This window comes from Pelodiscus sinensis, chromosome 3, assembly GCF_049634645.1.
Source record: "Pelodiscus sinensis isolate JC-2024 chromosome 3, ASM4963464v1, whole genome shotgun sequence".
Taxonomy (NCBI): Eukaryota; Metazoa; Chordata; order Testudines; family Trionychidae; genus Pelodiscus; species Pelodiscus sinensis.
Genome location: NC_134713.1, coordinates 59,304,551 through 59,327,652, shown reverse-complemented (window position 1 = coordinate 59,327,652; position 23,102 = coordinate 59,304,551). Strand labels below are relative to the sequence as shown.

Genomic DNA, 23,102 nt, shown 5'->3' with positions numbered 1-23,102 from the left:
CTCTGGAATTCTGGTCATAGTGTGGCTTGCAGCTATGTATTTAGCACCCATGAGCAACATTCTAGTATTTATTTATAAATTGATAGTATTTATTTCAATATTTTAAAAAATGAAATCTTTCTAAACGACTAGGCTAAGAAAGCTATAAAGAAAAAGTGGATCCTCCAAAAAAACATCAGCATAAAATGTCTCATAAAGAATAGATAGAATTATTCTGTATAGGATAGATAATCAGGTATAGCAAAAGCAAATAAAGAGTGAAACCTAACATTATCAAAGCATGAATGATTCCATAACTCTGCATGCAATGTTAAAAAGCAAAATTTGGAAAATTCTCTGATTTTTAAGAACAGGATTGTTATTATCTGTGTTACAATTACTGCCACTCATTCTTGTACCAATGTATTTTTTAAAAACACTGTTTAGTACTGAAGTAGTTATATGAAAAAGCAAATATTAATGTTTTAGATAGCAGAAACTTATTGAACCACCAGATCCAGCTGTGCAAACATATATAGCCTTAATTTTTTTGTAATTCTTCCCTTTCCTGTAAAGTAATGTAAGAGGACTACCTGATCTAGTGGTATTGTGTAAAAGCAAACTGGTACCAAGCATTTATGAAGAATGCTGCTCCTAAAAAATCCTATCCCTCATCTTGGATGAGGCACTTTCTGTTTTGTTATTCTATAATTTTTCCTTACTCTACTTCTGCGAGGGCAGTACATGTGTTGGTTTTGTGATCTCCAGTTAAAGAATACTGGAAGAAGTGAAGGGGGAGGAACCGTTCTGTGGCTAGGGCACATGACAGAGCACTACAAACTTACTGGGGGTATGTCTACACTAGTTCGTTAATTCGAGCTGGGTAGACAAATGAGGCGACCGGAGTTGCAAATGAAGCCCAGGATTTAAATATCCCGGGCTTTATTTGCATGTTCCCGTCCGGTCGCCATTTTGAAATTTCACTAGCCCGAACTCACTGCCGCGCAGCTACATTAATTCAAACTAAGGACTTAGTTCCAATTAACGTTTTATTGTTGTGTGTAGCCGCGCGGCAGCGAGTTCAGGCTAGTGAAACTTCAAAATGGCGACCGGACGGGAACATGCAAATAAAGCCCGGGATATTTAAATCCTGGGCTTCATTTGCAACACCAGTCGCCTCATCTTTCTACCTAGCTCGAATTAACGAGCTAGTATAGCCATACTTTTTTAAATCTGCCAGGGTATTTAAATGTCTTAAAATATGGATATTTGCACAAGATTTTTCACTGCACTCAAACGATACATCTACACTGCACGGTTATTTTGAAATATGCTATTCTGGAAGAAATACTAAGAAATAGCTTATTTCGAAATAGCACATTTATATTACAAGGAAGCCTCATATTAGTAGTCCGAGGCAGGCTTCCTTAAAGTGGATGTGCTACCTCGATTTAGAGCCCCAGGATGCACTGAAGAGTAATTACTTTGAATGGTCCTGGGGAGGAGCTGTTTTGAAATAGCAGCAGTAGAGTGTCCTCACTACTGCTATTCCAAAATAGCTATTTCCGAATAGGTGTTGTTCCTTGTGGAATGAGGTTTACAGAAGTTGGAATAAGCCGTCCATTATTTCAAATTTATTTCGAAATAACGGAATTACTGTGTAGACGTTTGCATTGTTATTTTGGAATAAAAGCTCTGTAGACACACCCAAAATGAGTTAGGCACCTCCATGCTTTTGAAAATACTGTTAGGTGCTTATCTGCATCTTTAGGCATTTATATATACTATTCTTTGTCTTAGTTCTCCCCGCCTGTAGAGTGGGAAAAGAAATACCTTCCTCACAAAGGTGAATGAAGACCCCATATTACACTTTTAATGAATGTTCAGTCAACTTGCAGAAGCAATCAGGGTTACATAATGTGCCTCCAGAATGGCAAACGTCTGCCCTTATAAATTCTGGAGGGACAAAACCTCTAAACTTGCCCAAATTTCAACGCTGGATTTTCTACGCTGAATTCTTTCAATTTGAGAGAGGATGGTGCCAGCTACTGGCAAGTTTTACAAAGCTTATCACTTCAAGCCCAGAGCAGGAATGACCGTGGGTGTTTTGTTTTGTTTTTTTTAACCATCAGCTGATGGGTTTGTGGCCTGGGGCCGGGGGACTGTTGATCTCTAGTTGCTATTGGAAAGTTGACAAAATGATCCCTGCTGTTGACATTTAATCTTGTGAGCAGTTTCATTGAAGAAGCCTGAATCAGACGATGAAGTTTCGGAGGTAGAAATGGATTGATATTGTATTATGTGAGAAATAATTGCAACAATATATTCAAGACCACCTGGTAGTAGAAAGAGGAAAAGTTAAGATAATTTGGCTGCTTAACCATGCAGCCTAAACATTCTCTTCATGTAGCTATTGTGTGGATTTATGGTTTAAATGTTTTGCATTGCATCTGTTTTTTAATAAGGGATGTGCAACCCAAAATCCTGGGTCAAAGAATCCCAGCGTTTTGGGGAGAATTGGGTCTTGATCCTGGGTTTGTGGCTTAAACTCATCTCTAAAATAGGTTATTTAATCATTATAGAACAGCAGTGTGTTAGAAACTGGGCTCAATTGCTTTAGAAGATTTTTTTTTTTAAACAAAATAAATATTCCTTAAAGCAGAGACTGTGTTCCTGTTACTGGTGAAGAGCGAGGACTTGGTTGTAATGGGGGTGTTTATTGAAATGGCTGGACATATACGCCCTTTGTAGCATCCTGGCCTTCTTCATAGGAATGAATTTCATCAGGTATGAGAACAGTAGTCTCTTCTGCACAGCTTCATGAATGAAGAATTTGCCTAAATCCTAGCCTGGAATCTGCAATCATGGAATGGATTACTGACTGTCAAGAATTGTGGATGTGTGTTTAAGAGCTGTTTGATAGTTATAAGTGTTAGAGATCAAGCCTAGCTCACTGCAGACTCATTGCCTGACTGATTGAGACATCATCCATAACATTAAGCAAATACACAACAAATAATACATTGGAATTATTTTAGTTTAGCTTGGGTATATTATAAACCAAGGCTTTGGCTATCTGACGAGTGCAATACTCCCTTGATATGCATTGTCCAAAAGGCAACTGCTGTTCTAAAATGTAAACTAACATTTTAAGAGGAAAAATCAAGAAAACTTGGTGAGACGGTACATCTGGCTGGGAATGCTGCTAGGCTGCAATTTTAATAGTTGACCCCAAAGCTTCCCTTTCTATTGAAAAGTTCTTAAATTATTTAATTTTTTTTGGTTAAAGTCTGAACCCATCTCACTTCTGCTTCAAAGCTCCTTTTAGACAACAGTGTGACTCTGGACGGATGATTCTACACCCATCATTATGGCTGTCTCTGTTTGCCATCTAGTTTGATTTATGTTATCTTTTCCAGATTGTAAATGTATAGTTTCTTGATGCCCAGATGCAAATTAGAGAAAACAGAAGGATGCAGTATGGTATTGGGAGGCAGGATGACAAGGCAGTGAACTTTTAAAAAACAACACAAAATGAAAGGCCTTAGTGTAATGAAAAGGAATCTTTTGGTGATAGTAAAGGATTCTGACATACAACCTTTATGTGAACAAAAATACTTAGTCTGACAAGCTCATGGAGATCTGTGTTACCAATTTCAAGATTGGAAAAAAAAACCTTCCAGAAAATAAGCAAATGAGCTGTTTGCACTGTAACAAATATCTACAGTACTGACAGGAATTGTGAAATTGCTGGCTGTGACTCATCAGCCTGAATAAATGGAATGAACTGGAAATGGAGCAAATAATTTCTCATGCTGAAAATTGCTTGATTTTTGCTCAGAAAAGCAGCTTCTACAGAACAAACCTGTCTGCCATATTGTTATCCAATGGAAAGAGGGAGAGACATTCATTGTGAAGGAAAGAAGATGGGAGACTGGAGGTATGGGAGACTGGAGGTTTTGGGAAACTCCAGAACTTTGTGGACAGCTCTAAATAGGTGAGGGTATTAGGAAGCCTAATCCGAACTATCTAGTCTGTGCCGCGTGTAGCCGCGCGGCACGGGGTTCGCACTAGCCGGCTTTTAAAAATGGTGGCGCCGGCTTTATGCTAATGAAGCCCGGGAAATTCAAATCCCGGGCTTCATTAGCAAGTTCGGTATGCATACATTACCCCCCTAGTTCGAACTAGGGGGGTAGTGTAGACATACCCTGACTTATTTTGAAATTTAAGATTTTTGGGGAGAATCTAATCTACATGTCTCTCCTCTGCCTGCAGAGACAGTATTAAGGAGACTGCAACAAAAAACAAGGTTTCTCCCTCTTACCAATAGAGAACAGATGTCCATCATTCCTAAAATCATCTCACATGGAGCCCATTGCTACCCTTGTTGGCAAGTTTCAGCGGTGACCAAAGACAGAGTAGTCTTTATTGTAACAGAATGTACAAATATCTAATCAGTGGCACAGGGCAGGTGGGTGATAATGGTTTGCCCTCTCCCCAATATAGCTTGCTGTGCCTGACAGCATGTGGAGACCAAGTTACTATGATGGCAAAATCCAGACAAGTTTACTAGGAGATCTAATGCATGTAGCCATGAGTACTGCCCTATAAATGTCTTCTCAAAGGCCCTGTGCTAAAGTGACCCTGCCTCCACTGTGGGTTAGCTAGAATTTACTTTCCACAATTCTGCATGTCAGCCAGCTGAGTCAAGGATAACTTACAAAACAAGAATCTCTCCATTCTCCTCAGGGCTGAGTGCACCAAACTGCCAGTCATGTTTAGTCTATTCTCGTGCAGAAAGTGATGGGACATTTATTTAAAAAACTGACCTAAAAACTCCATTAGTTGACTAATGTAGTTCCCAAGGCTGCCTTGGTTCTGAGGAAAAAAAGTCTGTGATGCATGTTCACATTGTTAGGGCAATTTTCAGGTTGAAGTGGCCATTTGCTTTTCTGTGTTCTGATTATATTTTATTTTCCATTTTTCTCTTACAAAACAGCAGGAGCAAGCAGACAAAAGATGAGTTCAGTACCAAGAGCACAGTTGTATGTCTTCATATTATTTATGGTATGTATGGCGGAAAACAAATACATCACTCGCTAATGCTAACATTTGTCTGGCCTCAAAGTACAGATAGTAGATAGAGTGGATAGACCTCAGCAGTATGACAGAACACAAATCATAGAAGAATTATTAAGAAACTCATAGAACAACAACTTATTCTGAACCAATAATGTGCTATTTTCTGGCCATATAGTCATCAATTTTGAAGCTGGCTGTCTCCTTGAATTCAACACTGACAGTGCAGAGGGAAAGGGACAACACAAACACAAAACAAAAAGGTAGATAGGGCCTAATTTAAAGTCCATTGAAGCAAACAAAGCGTCTCATTGATGGATTTTGGATTAAGTCCATAAATAGCAAGGAACAGATACAAGTACGGAACATTCTATAGATGTACTTCCCATATTATATCTTGGTTTTAGGGGGGAAATCATCTCTTAAATCATGAGTGGAAAATCACCTGTATATTACAGCCATTGCAAACTGGGGGAGGGGGTGGGGGGGGAGAGGAGAGGCAGTGGATGAGGCATATGGATATTTGTACCAAAAGAAAAACTTACACTAAAATGTTTTTAATAGTCATCCAATATTTGCTATCTTTTGCTAAAGCATACTATGAAGCCACCTCCACGAAATGGTCTGGAGGTTGAATAAACTATTCTTAGACAAATACATAGGAATTAAACTTCAGATTTGTTTCTGCCCACAGCAAATCTGTCCTTCTGTTTTTCCTTGGCTTTAATACCTCATGCTAGCTGATTTCTTTGCACTTTGCACTTCTAAAAAAAACCCAAGTAAATAAAAAAGAAGGAAAGATTGTGGAATGTTAGATGCACAGTTTTGCTAGGATTCATGTGGCTGGCTCATCTCCACCAATTACTTTATATCTCAACAACTATTCTGGAAAACTAACATTCATGCAGTGAGCACCTAGACTGGCTTATTACACAGCAATTTTAAAAAGCTATGTTTTGAAATATATGTTTATTTGGAGGCAGGTATTTGGCTTAGCATTCAACGCCTGGAATTGGACAACTTGGGAATAGACTTCTGCTTTACATCTAGACCTTATTTTAAATTAGTTCATAGTAGGTGTTTGTCCAACTTCTGTTAACATTTCCAATATTAAAAGGATCCTTTAAAATTATATGGAAATCAGAGCAGTTTGGAAGATGTATTCTAAATGTTTCTTATTTACCAACATGTAACTTGGCTGTAGCATGTCTCAGATAATTTCAAAGCTAACTTAGAAGGAAGGAAATAGTTTTCACAGTCCAAGTGTACAATGATGAAATATTATGAGATACTTTGGAGTGTTCTTATGTCAATAGCAGGATTCCCAATCCATCCGTAACTTGGAGTCCAATTCTCCACCGGGCTGAGCACTTGCATGTAGGATCAGTTCTTTGCAGAGGTGAAGCTCCAACATATCAAATCATATGAACATCTTCAGGACCAGAGAAGAGCATGGCTGTGTTTCCCCACACAATCTGTTATGCTAACAAGAACACTCCCCCGCAATATTTGTAGACAGCTGCGCAAAGTTTAAAAAATTACTTTGTTTGCTAAAGTAACACAACTTTGGAAAACAAGCCTAGTTCCTGGCTGCTGAGTTCACTAAAGAACCAAGGACAAAGGGAGAGGGCTGGGAAAAATGGGTGAATGGGTTAAAGAGGGGAAAGAACAATATGGAAAAGTATATACCCAATAACACAGAAAGAGGGCCAATTTAGCCACAGTCTCTTCCTGCCCATAGTCTTCAGGATGTGACCCATTTAGATCCAGTTGTATTGGTTCTAGAAGCTTAGCGGAAGCACGGGGGAGGGGGACACTCTTCTCTCACACTCTGTGCAGGGCAAGGGACAAGTGCAGTCGCTGCACTCAAGGGCATGCGGTGACTGCTTCTTCTATACACCCTGAGGCATAAATGGCTTCAAAAGAGGAGCTGGGACCTGCTCAACTTTGCACCAGCCAGCAGAGTTGGCAGACCACCGAGAGAGTAAGGGTGATGCGGATTGCACGCTCCTGCTGGAATAGTGCACCTCTGCACCCACACCTTGCAGTCAATAGCCTTAAAAGCACAATCTAGCCCTTGAAAACTGAGAATGTGTGTATCCAAGGCATAGATAGCCCAAGGGACTGAGTGGAAATTTCCAGTGTGCCTTGACTGGCTGTTGCCTCTCAAGCCTTAGGGCCAGATTTTCAAAGATATTTAGACACCCAAAGATAAAAATAGGTGTAAAGGGATTTTTCAAATGTGCCCAAGTTAGCAATCCATAGTTGTTTCTCACTCTCTGACTCTGGAGTTGGTGAGGAGCAGGCTTGGTTCTTGCCATAATTTAGAGTACCCCGAGACTTCTATTACTGTGCCTAGCTGGCTAATGCTCCCAGTGGAACATCCTCTAGCTGGCAGTAACTGGGGTGCAGCAGTGCTCCAGCCACGTATCCAGGCCTGGCCAGTCTCATACTGGGTTGCAGAAGGATTATTATTATAGGGACTAGCCACATAGTCCACGTCTCTTCAATAAATTATGTGAGGATAGGCAACCAAACCCTCGTTGGAGGATGTCAGGTGGGGCTACCAACAAGTGACAGATTTCCTTTTGCCTTAAAGGTGTGGAGACCCAAAACCTGGAGTGCTGGACCATGCATACTCTTAAAGAGTCAACCTGCCATGCTGCAGTACATCAGAGACAGCCCTCACTGCCTTCTATTGAATCTTGCTGTAGGAGGAATCACTTTTTTGGGTGAAAGGATAGTTCAGTTTCTAAACCATTTAAATCCTTGGTTTCTCTGCTAATACTGCCAACAAAGTGATATTGTGATCGTTTTCCCCTGCAATTTGGTCTCCTTTCCATTAGTAACTACACTGAGATGAGACCACCAGTTCATTTCACACAGGCCACTGAATAGCTCATCATATGATAACATATTTTCCAGTATTTGTCTAGACTATAGCTTTAAATCTTTAGTAATACACTCAACATGTCAGTTACTATTCCCGAGAGAGAGAGAGAGAGAGAGAGAGAGATTGATTTTTGGGGGATGGGAGGGTAAGTCATTCATTTTTACAAACCCTACTGTTCATTGGTCAATAGAAATACTGAGCATGAGACTCAACATCAACAAACTATGCTTTCAAATTGTGCTTATCAGCATCTCTTGTCAGAGCGTAGGTGTACTTGTTTACTTACTGTGAGTGTTACAGTATCTTAAAAATGTTTTGACTCACTGTAGCAATAACTTACAAAAAATTAAATATTATATGCCAAAGATGTGCTCTTCACACTCAGAGTGCTACCAAAATAACAAAAAAGTGGGAGACTCTCAATGGTCAGAACTTCCCTATGGGACCAAACCAAGTGGATTTTGAGATTTTATAATACTTGATGGTACCAGCTTAAAAGTGTAGAAATCTGGTTCCTACCCTTTTAGTTTAGAAGGGTCAGAACAGTAAAACTCAACAATACATTTTCTATGCAGAATCTTTCTTACCAATACAGTATTTTTTGCTCGTGGTAAAGTTCCCTATAAAAACAGATTCAAGTTAGATTTTTTTTTTCTGCTGCTGAATCATCTACCCATTTGGAAATGTTGAACTAATGAGAATACCAGTATGTTTGCATTCTGTTTTATAGATATAACCACTCTTCCCACCAAACACGCATACAATTTTGATATATGAAAGCAATACCAGCCAGGAGATGAAAACTGTCTATGAGGAACTATTCATCATGTTGGCTGTTCGCCTATAGTAGTTGTTGTTTTGATTAATGTTGCTGGAAGTTCCAAGGATTTGAGCAGTTAAAAACATTTTTCAGTTTCATTAAAACACTTTTTGTCAAATATATTTTGATCAACTATTTCTCCCTAAGACCTTAAGAAAGATAATGTTTTCCAGATATATGTGTAAGAGAAAATGTCTCAATTTGGAAATGTTATAACACAATATTCATGACATGTGCCATTCACACAGACAGGTTCTCACCTTATATAAATCAGCATAGCTCTGCTGATTTTAATGGGACTGTATAAAATTACACTAGATGCATATAACTGAGCATCTAGTCCTATATATTTAATAAAACAGTTGGACTTGCTTTGTGCTCTTTTGCAGTGGAGAGTTGAGATGTAAAACTGTACATTTCAGATGACTGGGGAGTGAAAAGAGATCTCAGGTAAGTGTAATGGCAGAAGTAGGAAAGATGGGGACATAATGGGCAGAGCTCTTGAAGAGAAAGCGAGTACGTTTTACCAGAGCGAGTGTGTTATAACCATTATACAAGATGTGTTGTGGGTTCCTATTACAAGCAAATTTCAGAATCTAGTCAGATGCTTCATGAAGGTTTTGAAGAGGGATGGGATATTAAAATTAAAATGATGAGGAAAATCTTTGCATGTCTAGTTACCCCAGGAGTAACTATTTAGGCTGGAAATAAGACCAATATGAAAGATTCTGATGCCTATTCATAGCTTAAATATAATACTTTTCCAATTATTTAGTAATGGGTGCATCTTGCTGGAAGTTTTTGACATCTGTACTACACAGCCTGTGCTGGTTACCCGTTGGGGGTTCTGAGTATGGTTTAGAGTTTCTGACGTTAAAAGAACTTTGGATCTATTTGAAAATTGGGCTCTTTCCTGCACTACACTGAAACAGACAGATGAGTAGCAGCACTGCTTGATCTTGATTCCCCTAACTATAAAACAGAAGGGACAAAGAAAAGGATAGAATTTTGGAGAAGATATCAGAGACTTGTGAGAAAAAGCAGGAATAACTTCTCTGAGCCCTGGTCTACACTAGGGAGTTATTTGGAAATAGCTCCCCTTATTTCGAAATAAGAAGCAGAGCATCCACACTACCAAGCCCATTATTTTGAAATAAGGGCTGGTTATTTCAAAATCTGTACTCCCTGCTTTCCATGAGGAATAACACTAATTTTTGAAATAGCTATTTCGAAAGAGCGGGCGTGTTGACGCTCAATGACACTATTTTGAAATGACTACTCACCAGAGTAATTCAAACTAATTACTCTCCAGTGCTTCTTGGAGCTCTAAGTTGAAGTAGCGTGTTCACATTAAGGGAGCCTGCCTCGGACTAATTTCAAGGCTTCCCTATAGTGTGGACATGCTATTTTGAAATTATTATATGCCCTGAGAGGTTGTTGATGGATGCTTTTTGTTGGGGAGAGGAAGTGGAGTTTTCAAATGGCTGCTTTTAAACTGCTCAGACTTTAGAAGGACACAACAGAAATGGAGTAGTAGGCAAAATGTTAGTGAGGTGCCCAAAGGTGCAAATGTAAGTAGTTCTGCACTGCTTACAAGGACTACCCCATATTGTAGTTACTTGTAAACATTTGACCAGCTTTAATAGGAGCTGCCACTAGTACTCCAACTACAAGAATATTTACATACTCACTTCATGTTTTTTCCATCTGATAAACTGCAGAGCCATATGATGTGTTCTGCAGAGACACATATTGATGTGTACATTTTAGTACTAGAAAAAGTGTGCTGTACAATTTGAAGAAACCTGCTATAGAAAACAGATGAACACAAGTGAAGAAATATATGGTAGCTCGAGGCTTAAGAAAATCTTTCAGGACACTTTGGAAATGTGCATTTACAATACGATTTGGTTGATTTTCTTTTTTCTTGTCTTACTTAAATGAACTGTATTCAGCGTTAAGCTGATCGTGCAAGATATAAGCAGAGAAGTGATGGCTCCAATACACTGGTGAGAATAGAAACATGACTCCTATAGTACCTAATGCCAGTCAGGTCTTGAGGTTGGGGGGGAAAAAGAGTTTATATAATAAAAGCATAGAAAAAGGGGTAGAAAACTTAGTGTGTTGGAATGTCAAAGGCTAGTGCCCACTGATATTGATGGCTTAGATGTTGCAATTGTTTATTTTGGAATGTGCAAACCATTGAGTCTAGAGAAAACTCCAAAGATTATCTCTGAAATAAACAGTATTTTCTTACCCCCTTGACATTATTATATCAATATGATCTATGATTACAGTTTGCCCTAAACTCCTAAACAGAGCTATTATTTCCATTGACCTCGTTCTTCATTACGTTTTAGAGGTCAGCAGTGAGCTAATAGGCAGCTTCCTGCTAATTAATCCTATTTAGCTAAAGAACTGTTAGCCTGCATTATCTTATCTCTGTTAAAGGGAAGTTTTTTTCAGGCTTGGCACCAGATTATTACAGTGTATGACAGCTCCCCATCCCCCAAATACTGCTTTGATGTGAAGGCAGAAAAGTAGAAAATCTATTTTAGTACACCAGTTTTGTCCATCAGAGTCCTCCTTAACACACTGAGTGTCACAGTCCTCCCAATATTCAGACAGCTTTGCACTCACCCTACATCTTGCTGGTCAGGTTGGAAATGACATTGTGATTGGACTTGCCTGCACTAAGGGGTCATTTCAAAAGGCCAGCTAGCACTGAAGACTAGGGTGTGTAGGATTCATATGTGAGCATATAAATTTCTGATTTTGTTTGCTTTTCACTAACCAACAAATCTTCTCTTTTGTATGCATTTCACCAGGGCTGGCTAAAATAGTCCCTCTGTGCTGTACATACGTCACTCTGTATAGGGCTTTGGGATTTATAGCTTTTTCATGAGTGGGTCTATTAGTGTCTGCAGCACCAAGTGTATCTTATACCATTATTCCCCCTCCTATCAGTGACACCGGTTGATTTTTAAAGTGAAGGCCTCAGAGATGCTGCTTCCCATCTCTAGTTGTGGGGCGAATACAACAGAGACAGTTGATGAAAGGCAGTTTACTCATTATATCAGAGGAGAGGAGGACAGGAACGGGTAAGGCAGCATAGAGAAAAGAGCTAAGTCAAATTATCTACTTACACTGTTTAGAAACCTGAATCTCTGTTTCCAGGTGTTGGGCCCTTTGATACAATGATTGCCATTAAAGAACACATCTGTGATGAACAGACCTCCCTAAAATTAGTATAGGCAATGTCTGTTGTGGTTCAGATACCGTGATAAACTTTTTAATGTGATCACCATGATTGTACTTGCCATGGCAAATAGGCCAGTGCTGAAGAAATAGTCTTAATACTGGTATACCTGGGCATCTCAAAACAAGCAGTCTATTATTTAGCAGGATGTAGGGAAACCTGGCAGTTATTCAGCAGGAAAAACGTAAATTGGGACATCAGCTCCAATAAAAGGCCCATCATCTTCTTTTCTTCATCAGCTCCTCATGCCACAACAGTGTTGTGGAATCTTACCCATACATAAGGACAAGTCCCTTCATTGCGCAGTTAAGCAGGATCAAATAAGCTAATGATTCTTTCGATATGAAGTTAAGCATAGCAAAAGTCTGTTTGTAAAATGACATATTAAATTATAGGTTTCTCATGATTTATTATTAATGCTGTTTAAAGTATTCAAAGGTAGCATAAAGAGCAGCATTTCACTGGCAGCAGAGACAAATTGTAAGATGAACAATAAGCCTCTTTACCTTTTAAATTAAACTCCAGCTGAAGAACTGTAGGAGGTCCCATTTTATTGTAGAAGGATAAAACCACTTATGCTAGGAAAAGAGCCAAAAGAATAAAAATCAGAGAGCCATGAAGAAATGTGAACAAATCTCTACTACCATGTGACTTTAGTTTGCTTGGCCAATGGTTAAGGACTGCAACGTGTTCCTGATTAGTAGAGAAACAGGAATTATGTATTACACTTGAGAAACGTGTGGAGTTTGCCTAGAGATGGAAAAGGAAGAGTAAAGTCCATTCTGGAAAGATTAAAAAATAATCTGAGGAAAGGATAGTTTCCATATTTAAAATGATGCAGTAGGGGAGGAAGAATGTGTCCTTTTCCTACTTTGGATCCTTGCTTAACTGCTTTGATTGCTGGTAAAAGATCACTAAAGCTGCTTTCTTAGTTTCTTAGCTAAAAATACTGACATTAAAAAAACCAGTATATTAGTAAAATAATTAAATGAACTTACTAAAGAAATTGCCAGCAATTACATGTTGTGAGCAGTGTTCCCTCTAAAATGTGCAGCAGCACAGCTTCTCAGGTGATTAATCAGCCCTGTCCAGTCAGAGGCTCAGGGCTCCATGCATGGAGCTGACTGATTGGGCGGGGTTGATTAATCACCTGTGAAGCTGTGCTGCCACCCAGCTTAGAGGGATCACTGGTTATGTGAGGTTACCTCTCCACCCAATTATGTGGAACTCCTTGCCAGAGCATGTGGGGAAGGCTAGGACTTTAACAGGGTTCTAAAAAGAGCTCGATAGATTCATGGAGGTTAGGCCCATCAATGGCTATTAGCCAGGATGGGTAGGAATGATATCCCTAGCCTCTGTTTATCTGGAAGTGGGTGACTGGAGGATTACCTGTTGTGATCCCTCCATCTGAGGCATTTGGTATTGGCCACTGTCAGCAGACAGGATACTGGGCTAGATGGACCTTTGGTCTTACCCAGTATGACCATTCTTATGACATTGCACAATTGCCTAGCTGCCTTATCACAGTGGGGGGCAACCCAGTGGCCAGAAGGCCACATACAGCCCATTGGGGCTCTATGTATGGCCCACAAAACATTTTGATTATGGTTGTCCATGCACAGAGTTGCCAGATCTTGCTGTTTTTCATTCATGTAGTTTTTTCCTACTGGCATTACTAAAATGACATATGAAGTGAGGTTCATGCTAATTGAACATAACATTGAGAGGCATCATTCCCTCTATATCCAATCAAAGTGCTGCTACCATTCAATTGGCACACCTCTGTAATATGACAGGGAATCTGGGGCACCAATCAGAGAGTCAAATCAGGGCAAATTGCTTAGAAAAAGGGCTACTTGCAGCCCAGGACTGGGGTTCCCCTCTATAAGACACCAAACCAGTCACACACAGCATTTCAGCTGCCACGCTGGCCAGCCAGAAGTTACACTCAAGCATTACCTGTGCCACAACCAGCATCACTCCTTACACAGATGAGAGGTTATGAAAACCAACCTCACCAACTCCGAACAGGTTCTCTCAATCCCAAAGGACCAGCCACAGTCCCAGGTCAATTTATAACTCAGATCTTAACCAAAATAACAATCTATGCCAATTCTTTAGAATCTAAATTCTAAAGTGTTATTAATAAAAAGAAAGAAAAGGGTGAGAGTAGAATTATTAAAGAAAGCACATTACATACATCAATCACCAAGTTCTTGATGCAGGCTCTTAGCAGAGATGTAACAAACTGCTAGCTTAAAAGTCTCTGGAGCACATCCTATGTTAGGAGGGGTCAATGTTCCTTTCTGGCTCTCTGTCCTTAGCAAAGGTGCTTTTGTAGCAGAGAGCAAGAGTGAAGGCAAAGATGGAGGCATCCCCAGGATACTTTTAAAATCCTGCCCATGCAGAGGGAAATCCATTGTTCTCCTGAGCAATGGTGCCTCCCAAAATCGGGCTGATCACGTGACCAATGAACCAGTCTATGTCCTTTTTAGGCAAGGAGCCATGGAGTATCCAGGTGTGTCCTTCTCAGGCAAGGGGCCATCGTTTATTCCTCGGTTGTCAATTGGCAACCCTTAAGGGCCACTGTCCATGCATCATTCACTGGGCAACATCTCCTGCTATCTCCCAGACAGAAAACATTTTAAAATATAAGTAGAGAGCCCATATTCATAGCTTTACATAAAAAATCATACAAGTAGCATAGATAGAATCAGCTAAACATAAGCTTTCATTAGACCCCTCATATGGCCCACTTTGCATTGAATTTGGGGCAAACACAACAGTGGGTGCAACAATGCTCTGCATGCTGCTACAAAATCCAATAACTTGACAACCCCACAAATTCTACGTACACAAGCACAGTTAGCTAAACTACCCCATCTTGGGAGACTGTCTTGGTTACAACAATCTTGCAGCCCACTGAGATGAGAGTCACTCATGCAACCCACTCACTATCCTAGGTTGCCCCTCAGTGCATTATGAGTTTCCCCAACCTGTTGCTAGGCCACTGCTGGATAGTAGGGTTGCGTCTCAAACAAACACACTCCGCTTTCTTTCTGGCAAGTTTTTCAATGTTCTCAAAATACAGTCTCATATTGTAGCATTTGTTAAGAGGCTTTCAAGCCTTAATGTGTTAGGCATTGTATAAATAAGCAATTAACTTTTGTGATGTCCAAAAAAACAAACCTTTTGCTTCTCTAATTTTCTCCCTTTTTCATGCTTGGATATTTTAACTTGACTGCAGAGAAAGCTTGTGCCCAGTAAACATTTTTCAGTAGCCCTTTCCTGAACAATCAGTTTTGGAACACATAAGTGTATAAATGAGGCATAAAACCCCAAGCCTTTATTCTCCGGATGTTACATCTACTGGTACAAGTTAATTTTAATTTTGTTCTTCATTTTGCACACCAGCAAATAATCTCATGCCTGGTAAAGTGGGATGATCTGGTTTAATGGTTCTTTGGCAGCTGTGACACAGAGACAAGAGGAAAAGGATAGCTGATCTCTGGCACATGTAGCTCTTTGGAATAGGGCCATTACTACTTAAAGCCAAATCAGTTTGGGAGTATAGTATATTAGAGTCAAAATAGCCAAATCGCATCTACTATGGTTTTGACGCATTACTTCAATTTGATCTTCAGTACTGAGTAACGCTGACACAGCCTATTTTTTGTGAGTTCACCAGGTAAGGTGTATAAAAAGGATATTTGAGGCCATAGTGCTTTAGCTGGTGAACATGTAAGCAATCAAAGAAAGCTACTGTAGGTAATTATAAGCACTGAACATGAACCCTAGAATCAGCCTTGACTCCGAACCTAACAGTCCTAAATTTAATCCTGTCCTGAATGCTAATTAAACTTAATCTGGATTCAGTTCTAAATACTGTTTCTCCTTCAGCCCATTTCTATAGTACCTGGAATTGCAGCTCCAAAGGATGCCTGGGGAGGGAAGGCTCGGGGCTGGGTCAGTCTCAGAAGGGGGGGGAGGAGTGAGATCCCCAGCCAGCCCCTTTCACCTGCCTAGTGATTCTGTTTCTTTTCTGTACGGTTTTATGAGAAGGAATCCCATTCCAGGCACACCTCATTGTCCTGGCACAACCAAACCCTTCTATTGTTTTAAATTATGATAAGAGGCATAGGATAGGAGGAAATTTAGTGGTCCTAGTTCTTACTGTTTAGGAGGAGTTCTTGTATAAACAGACAGACCCATGGTCAGACTCACAAACTCTCTCAAATATACAGTAGATTCATGTTCCATCCTTTTGTCTCACAGAACTATGGCCTTTGGAGCTGCAATTCCAGGTACTATAGAAATAGGCTGAATGAGAAACAGTATTTAGAACTGAATCCAGATTAAGTTTAATTAGCATTCAGGACAGGATTAAATTTAGGACTGTTAGGTTCGGAGTCAAGGCTGATTCTAGGGTTCATGTTCAGTGCTGAAATTTCACAAATATTGCTCAACGGTTTGGCTCAGAATTCTACATGGTGTAAACCAAGGCCGGCCTGAACCCTTTTGGTGCCCTGGGCCAGAGCATGAGGCGCCACCCCCGGGTGCACGGTGCATGCGCAGGCCCGCCTGTGGGGCGTGGGCCCGCCCCAGGGCATACGGCGCATGTGCGGGCTGGCCACGGCGCTGGCGCGCAGTCCGTGTCCCGCCCTCTGGGGTGCATGCGTGGGCTGGCCACAACTGCTGGTATGCAGCCCGGAGCCCGCCCCTAGGGCACAAGGTGCATGCGCTGCCTGGCCCGGCCAGCGTTGCTGGCGCACATGCCGGGCCATGCAGGGCCCCACGGCCGTGGGGGGAAGAGCGCTACCGGTTGGCGCCGTGGGAGCCACGCGCACGGTGCCTAATGTTACCTGTAAGGGATGCCGTGCACCCCTTACAGCTGCCATCAGACGCCCCTCATCGGTTGGCGCCCTGGGCAGCTGCCCGGCTCGCCCATGCCTCCCTCCGGTCCTGGTGTAAACCATAGTAAATCTGATATTTTTACAAGATTTCCATGATTATAGGGAACATCCAAGTCAGATCTGGAAAGAGGTTCCCTCCTGGTTTGACTCCAGCTCAGAAGTAAAATTCTACGTTGGATTCAGATTTTGGGATTGAGGAGTGAGACATGGTGACTGTTCTCTTAAATTTGAGGATACATAGAAAAGTATGAAACCAAGGTCCTAGTTTGATTGGACCCAAATTTGGGTATAATCAACAATATGATTTTTTTTAAAAAAGCATTACATAAAATCAAAGTAGCCAATATTAAATAGATCTAAAAACTGGTTAACTGATGGATTTCAGAAAGAAATTCGAAATGTGGAATTGTGACTTTATGGGGGTATTTCTCATGGGGTATCATTCAATATTTCTATGAACTATCTGGAGGAAAATAACTGCAGGTAAAATTTACATATGTCACAAAAATTGGTGGAGTGGTAAATAAAGGTGAGACAGGTCAGTCATGCTTGCCAGTCTGGATTGCTTTGTAACATGGGCTCATGTGAACATCATGTGATATAACACAGCCAAATATAGGTTTTATATGTAGAAACAAATAACGTAAATCCTAAAAAAGGGGAGCACTGAACCTTGTAATGCAATGACACTAAAAAAAAATGCATAAGTGGAATGATACGAAGGACTAGAGCAGTGGTATCACCTCTGTACAGGCAGTCCCCGGCTTACGCGGATCCAACTTACGTCGGATCTGCAGTTACGAACGGGGCTCGCCCCGGAGGACACGGACTGCGGGACCTCGCGGTCCTGCCGCCCGTGTACTCCGGGGCTTTCTCCGCGTCTCCCTGGTCTGCAGACCAGGAAGACGCGGAGCAAAGCCGCGGAGGGGCTCGGGCAGTGGGGCAGCCCAGGCGCGCCTGGGCTGCCCCGCTGCCCGAGCCCCTCCGCGGCTTTGCAAAGCCTTGGGGAAGCCGGCAGCGGAGCAGCCCAGGCCCGCCTGGGCTGCTCCGCTGCCCGAGCCCCCCCGTGGCTTTGCAAAGCCTCGGGGAAGCCGGCAGCGGGACAGCCCAGACGCCCCGCGGCTGTCCCGCTGCTGGCATCCTCAGAGGCTTTGCTCCCCGTCTCCCTGGTCTGCTGGTCTCCTAGTTCTTACTGTTTTGAATTTCCCATGCTTCATTTGCATAATTGCGTCCGGGCGCTTTTTGAAATACACTATTTCGAAAGAAAAAACACAGTCTGGACAGGGTTATTTAGAAAAAAAAACCCTTCTTTCGAAATAACCCTTAAACCTCATTTTATAATTGCAATTTCGTTTGTCTGCATTTGCATGCCTCTCTCGAAAGAGGAATGCAGTGTAGACATACCCTGACAGAATAAAGTACAACAAAATCCATGATTGGAAGATGAAGCAATACATATTCACATTGGGTAATAAAATAAAATCTAGTTCTTATATTGCCCATTTTACATATATAGATCTCAAAGAGCGGTATCATTATCTCAAATTTATCAATGGGGAAACTGAGGCACAGTGCATGAAACTGACTTGACCTATGTCACTTGAACCCATGAAGTCAAGACTGGATCTCTTACTTAGATATTCTCTATCTTAGTAAGAAGTTACTGGGCTTGATACAAGAATGACTGGATGAAATTCTATGGTCTGTTTATGAAGAAGAGGGGTAGCCGTGTTAGTCTGAATCTGCAAAAGCGGCAAGGAGTTAGTCTATAAGGTGCCACAGGACTCCTTGCTGCTTTTTTATGAAGAAGGTCATACTTGATTATGATAATGATCTCTTATAGCCTTAAAATCTATTAATCCATGAATTACTTTTTGTCTCAATGAGCAGTAAACCCAGTTTCCCTGTCAGATTATATGACATTTTTCACAGTCTAGTTCATTGTTCCAAAACAAGACAGCTTGTTTAGATCTGAAATTGATGGGTTTCTGCAGTTCTGCTGGTTAAAAAGAACACGAAGATACACTGGAGAATTCCCACATGAGCTCAGCGCATTATAGGATAAACAAAAGATGGAAAAATAAAATCTGCAATAAAACCCCATCAGTCATATGCATATGGAGCTACATAAAAGTATGACTCATGAAACATAGCGACTGTCTTTTATGTGGGTAGAACTGAAATATTAAACTCTATCACATACACATGGATAATGTAGTCTTTAAAAAAAGTTCTCACCCAATTATTAATTTTAGGGCAGTTTATTTTACACTCACTCTAGTGATGCAATGAAGGTATTTTTAGATAGTAAATTATGTAAGAATCCATCATATTAAAGGGTATGTCTACACAGCAAAGTTATTTCAAAATAACAGCCATTATTTCGAAATAACTTTCCTAGCATCTACGCAGCCAAACTGCTATTTCAAAATTAAATCGAAATAGCAGAGTGCTTATTTTGAATTTGGCAAACCTCATTCTATGAGGAATAACGCCAAATTCGAAATAGGGGGCCTCCAGCCCTTTCCAGGGTGCCCTGGTGGCCACTCTGGGCCAAACCAGGAAAACTCCTCTCCTCCGCGTGCAGACCCTGAACCCTTAAAGTGGTAGACTCTGTTTGGCCACAGGGCCTGTGCCAGCTCTAGGCCTGCCAGCCCACAGCACGCAGGAGCTGCCCCTGACCCAGTTGCCAGCATGAGCGAGCCAGCCAGTGCTAGCCAGCCCTCCATCACTCCCCAGGAGCCTGCCTGGGCTGCAAAAGGCAGGTGCCTTCCTGGTCCAGTACAGAGATCATGGACCTGATTGAGGTTTGGGGGGAATCCTCCAATGTCCATGATCTCTGCACTAGACACAGAAACACGGCCATCTACATAACGCCGACAGAACTCTGCAGTTTTGTTGACAGCGGTAAACCTCATTCTACGAGGAATAACACCTTTTGTCGACAGAGTTCTGTCGACAGAAGGCGTTATTGCATCTACACTGTCCTTTGTCGACATAAGAGTGTAGATGCAAAGTGGCTTGCTTTGTCGATAGAACTAGATGTAGTCTAGATGCTCTTTGTCAACAGAAGCTTTGTCGACAGCCTGTAGTCTAGATGTACCCCATGTGTGATGGGGGTCTTGTGGGCTCAGGCTTCAGTCCCCCTCTTCGGGCCATGTAGTAATTTTTGTGGAAGAGGCAGTTGGAGTACAATGAAGTTTTAGACCCCCTGTGTTATATAAATAATGTATCTAAATACCATATTAGCCTTATATTGTACTTCTCTAATACACTCATAAAAACCTCTCAACTGGATTATTGTCTTCATTGATTAAAAAACCCCTCCTCCAGGTAAATGTATCTGTAATTAAAATACAGAGATGTATGCTCATGACTTGAATTTCTGTTCATAATAATTGGGATGTTAGTAATGTCAGTCATAATTGAGATGACCTGTGTAACCTATGCAAATGTTTCCAAATTTCCAGCAATATAATTAGCCAAAATAAGTTAGTTGTTACTATTCTTGACCATTTCAGCTCATTGAAAGCAACATAATAGAATGCAGTTGCACAAACTGTACATTGCCTAATAGCGAATATTGGAAGTTTTAGAGGATATTTTTCCACATTAATGCATCTTTATCTCTCTCTGTTTCTCTCTTGGCCTGATTGCTCATTGAATGCGGAGAAGGCAATAACACCTTATATACTGAAGCAAAGTAGGTGTCCCATCTTTCTCAGTAGTCTGCCTTTGGAAGTTACCTATTTCACATTGTTGGGGAGGAGGTGTATGGGAATAAAGATCCAGATATCCAAATCCATCTTTAGAATATTCAGTTTGTACCCTAAAGCATGAAAATGTCCCCTGTAATATTTTTAACTAACAAATATCAATGCAAATGTTATTCCTCTACAGATAACAAGAGCATAACAAGTGGAGTTACGCAGGGGTCTTTGGAGACCAGTTCTGTTCAATATCTTCATCAACAATTTAGATATTGGCATGGAGAAGTACGCTTATTAAGTTTGCAGATAATACCAAGCTGGGAGGGGTTTCAAGTGCTTTAGAGGAAAGGGTCATAATTCAAAATGATCTGGGCAAACTAGATAAATGGTCTCAGGTAAAAAGGATGAAGTTTAATAAGGACAAATGCAAAGTATTCCACTTAGGAAGGAACAGTTTCACACATACAGAATGGGAAGTGATTGTCTAGGAAGGAGTACTGCAGAAAGGGATTTAGGGTCATAGTGGATGACAGGTTAAATATGAGTCAACAGTCTGACACTGTTGCAAAAAAAGCAAACATGATTCTGGGATGCATTAACAGGAGTGTCTTGCTCACAACACAAGAAGTAATTCTTCTGCTCTACTCTGCACTGATTAGGCCTCAACTGAAGTATTGTGTTCCGTTCTAGGCACCATATTTCAAGAAAGATGTGGAGAAATTGGAGAAGGTCCAGAGAAAAGCAACAAAAATGATTAAAGATCTAGAATATATGAGCTGTGAGGGAAGACTGGAAGAATTGGGCTTGTTTAGTTTAGAAAAGAGCAGACTGAGAGGGGATATGATAGCGGTTTTCAATTATCTAAAAGGGTGTTACAAGAAGAAGGGAGAAAAATTGTTCTCCTTGGCCTCTGAGGATAGGACAAGAAGAAATGGGCTTAAATTGCAGCAAGGGAGGTTTAGGTTGGACATTAGGAAAAACTCCTAATTGTCAGGATGGTTAAACACTGGAATAAATTGCTTGGGGGGTTGTGGAATCTCCATCTCTGGAAATATTTAAGAGCAGGTTAGACAGACACCTGTCAGGGGATGATCTACATGATACTTGGTCCTGCCAAGAGCAGGTTAGACAGACACCGGTTAGGGAACTGGACTCAATGACCTCTCGAGGTCCTTTCCAGTTCTATGATTCTATGATAAATTTGTTGACCGCCCTGTTATGCCTTGTGGGATGAGGTTTACCGAGGCAGTCGACAAATGCCTTTGATGTCGACCGCGGAGCATCCAGACTAGTGCGCTGAGCCGACAAACAGCTGATCAGCTCAGTGCGGCAGCCATTTTAATTTAAATGAAGTGGCGATTATTTAAATCGACGCTTCATTTGGATATGTCTAGTAAACTAATCTACATGACTCTGGCGACAGAGCCATGTAGTCTAGACATACCCTAAATGTTTCTTTTCTACACTCAGACTCTGTGCTTGCAAGTGGGGAAGCATTGCCTCTGAGAGGCGCCCATGGGTGTGTGACTTTCCCAGGCTACTGGGTGGGGCCTTGAGCCAGTTCTGTGTGAGATGGACCCCTAGATATTGAATCCGGCCCTGGTTGCTGCCGGGCCTACCTGGAAGAAGGGTTACAAACAGGTAGATAAGCAGCATTATCACTATTTTATGTATGGGGAAACTTGGACTTGGGTAAGGAAAACAGTTTTATATGCAGGTGCCTAGAGAGTTTGGCAGCTAATAGTTCTGGCCCAAGCCATTCTGACATGCTGACTGAGGTAAAGATGGCACCATGATTAGAGCAAACCCTTAACTCTGCAGACCCTAGAAAGATACACAGGCCACAGGAGCTACATTACAGCAGTACAGGTTACTGCTGCTGGGATAGTGGTAGAGAAAATGGAGAGAGAGAGTAGTGTAAGGATATAGCTCTCCCCAAAACAGTTCTAGCTGGAAGGAGACACCCACATTAGAGCTGCCTCTAAAAAATGTATCATCCACACTGCATATACCCCCTCACACTTGATCATGGCACATAAATCTTTATTTAGAGACATAAACAAGTGGCCTGACATTTGGAGAAGCTGAGTACATGCCACTCCTATTGATTTCAGTGGGTACTCAAGTACTGTACCAAGTTAAAGATTTTGGCCTACGTGTCTTGCTGGAGAACAGCAAGCAGTGAGTTGTTGCGGCTGGAACTCTGAAGTTGTTGGCACTCACTCTCTGGTGCACTCCAGGAGACTAGTTGCTATCTAGTTCAAATCCATGAATAATTGAGCAAGCAAATCTACCTGCCACCAGATACATTGTATATTACTGCTGCCTTCATTTTTACACAATTGGATTTTAAAACTGTCCCGTTTTAAAATAAATACATTGGCTGAAGTAACCAGGAATCCCTCTCTCCCTCACTCCCAATTTGGTTTCCTTTCAAAGCTGTGCTTTC

At 41.2% G+C, this 23,102-nt stretch overlaps 1 long non-coding RNA gene across 1 annotated transcript in view; it reads right to left on the bottom strand.

The window, feature by feature from the left end:
- Positions 1-23,102, bottom strand: part of LOC102450070 (uncharacterized) — a 31,212-nt gene that overhangs the window by 5,847 nt on the left and 2,263 nt on the right. The gene's annotated exons all lie outside the window — the stretch shown is intronic.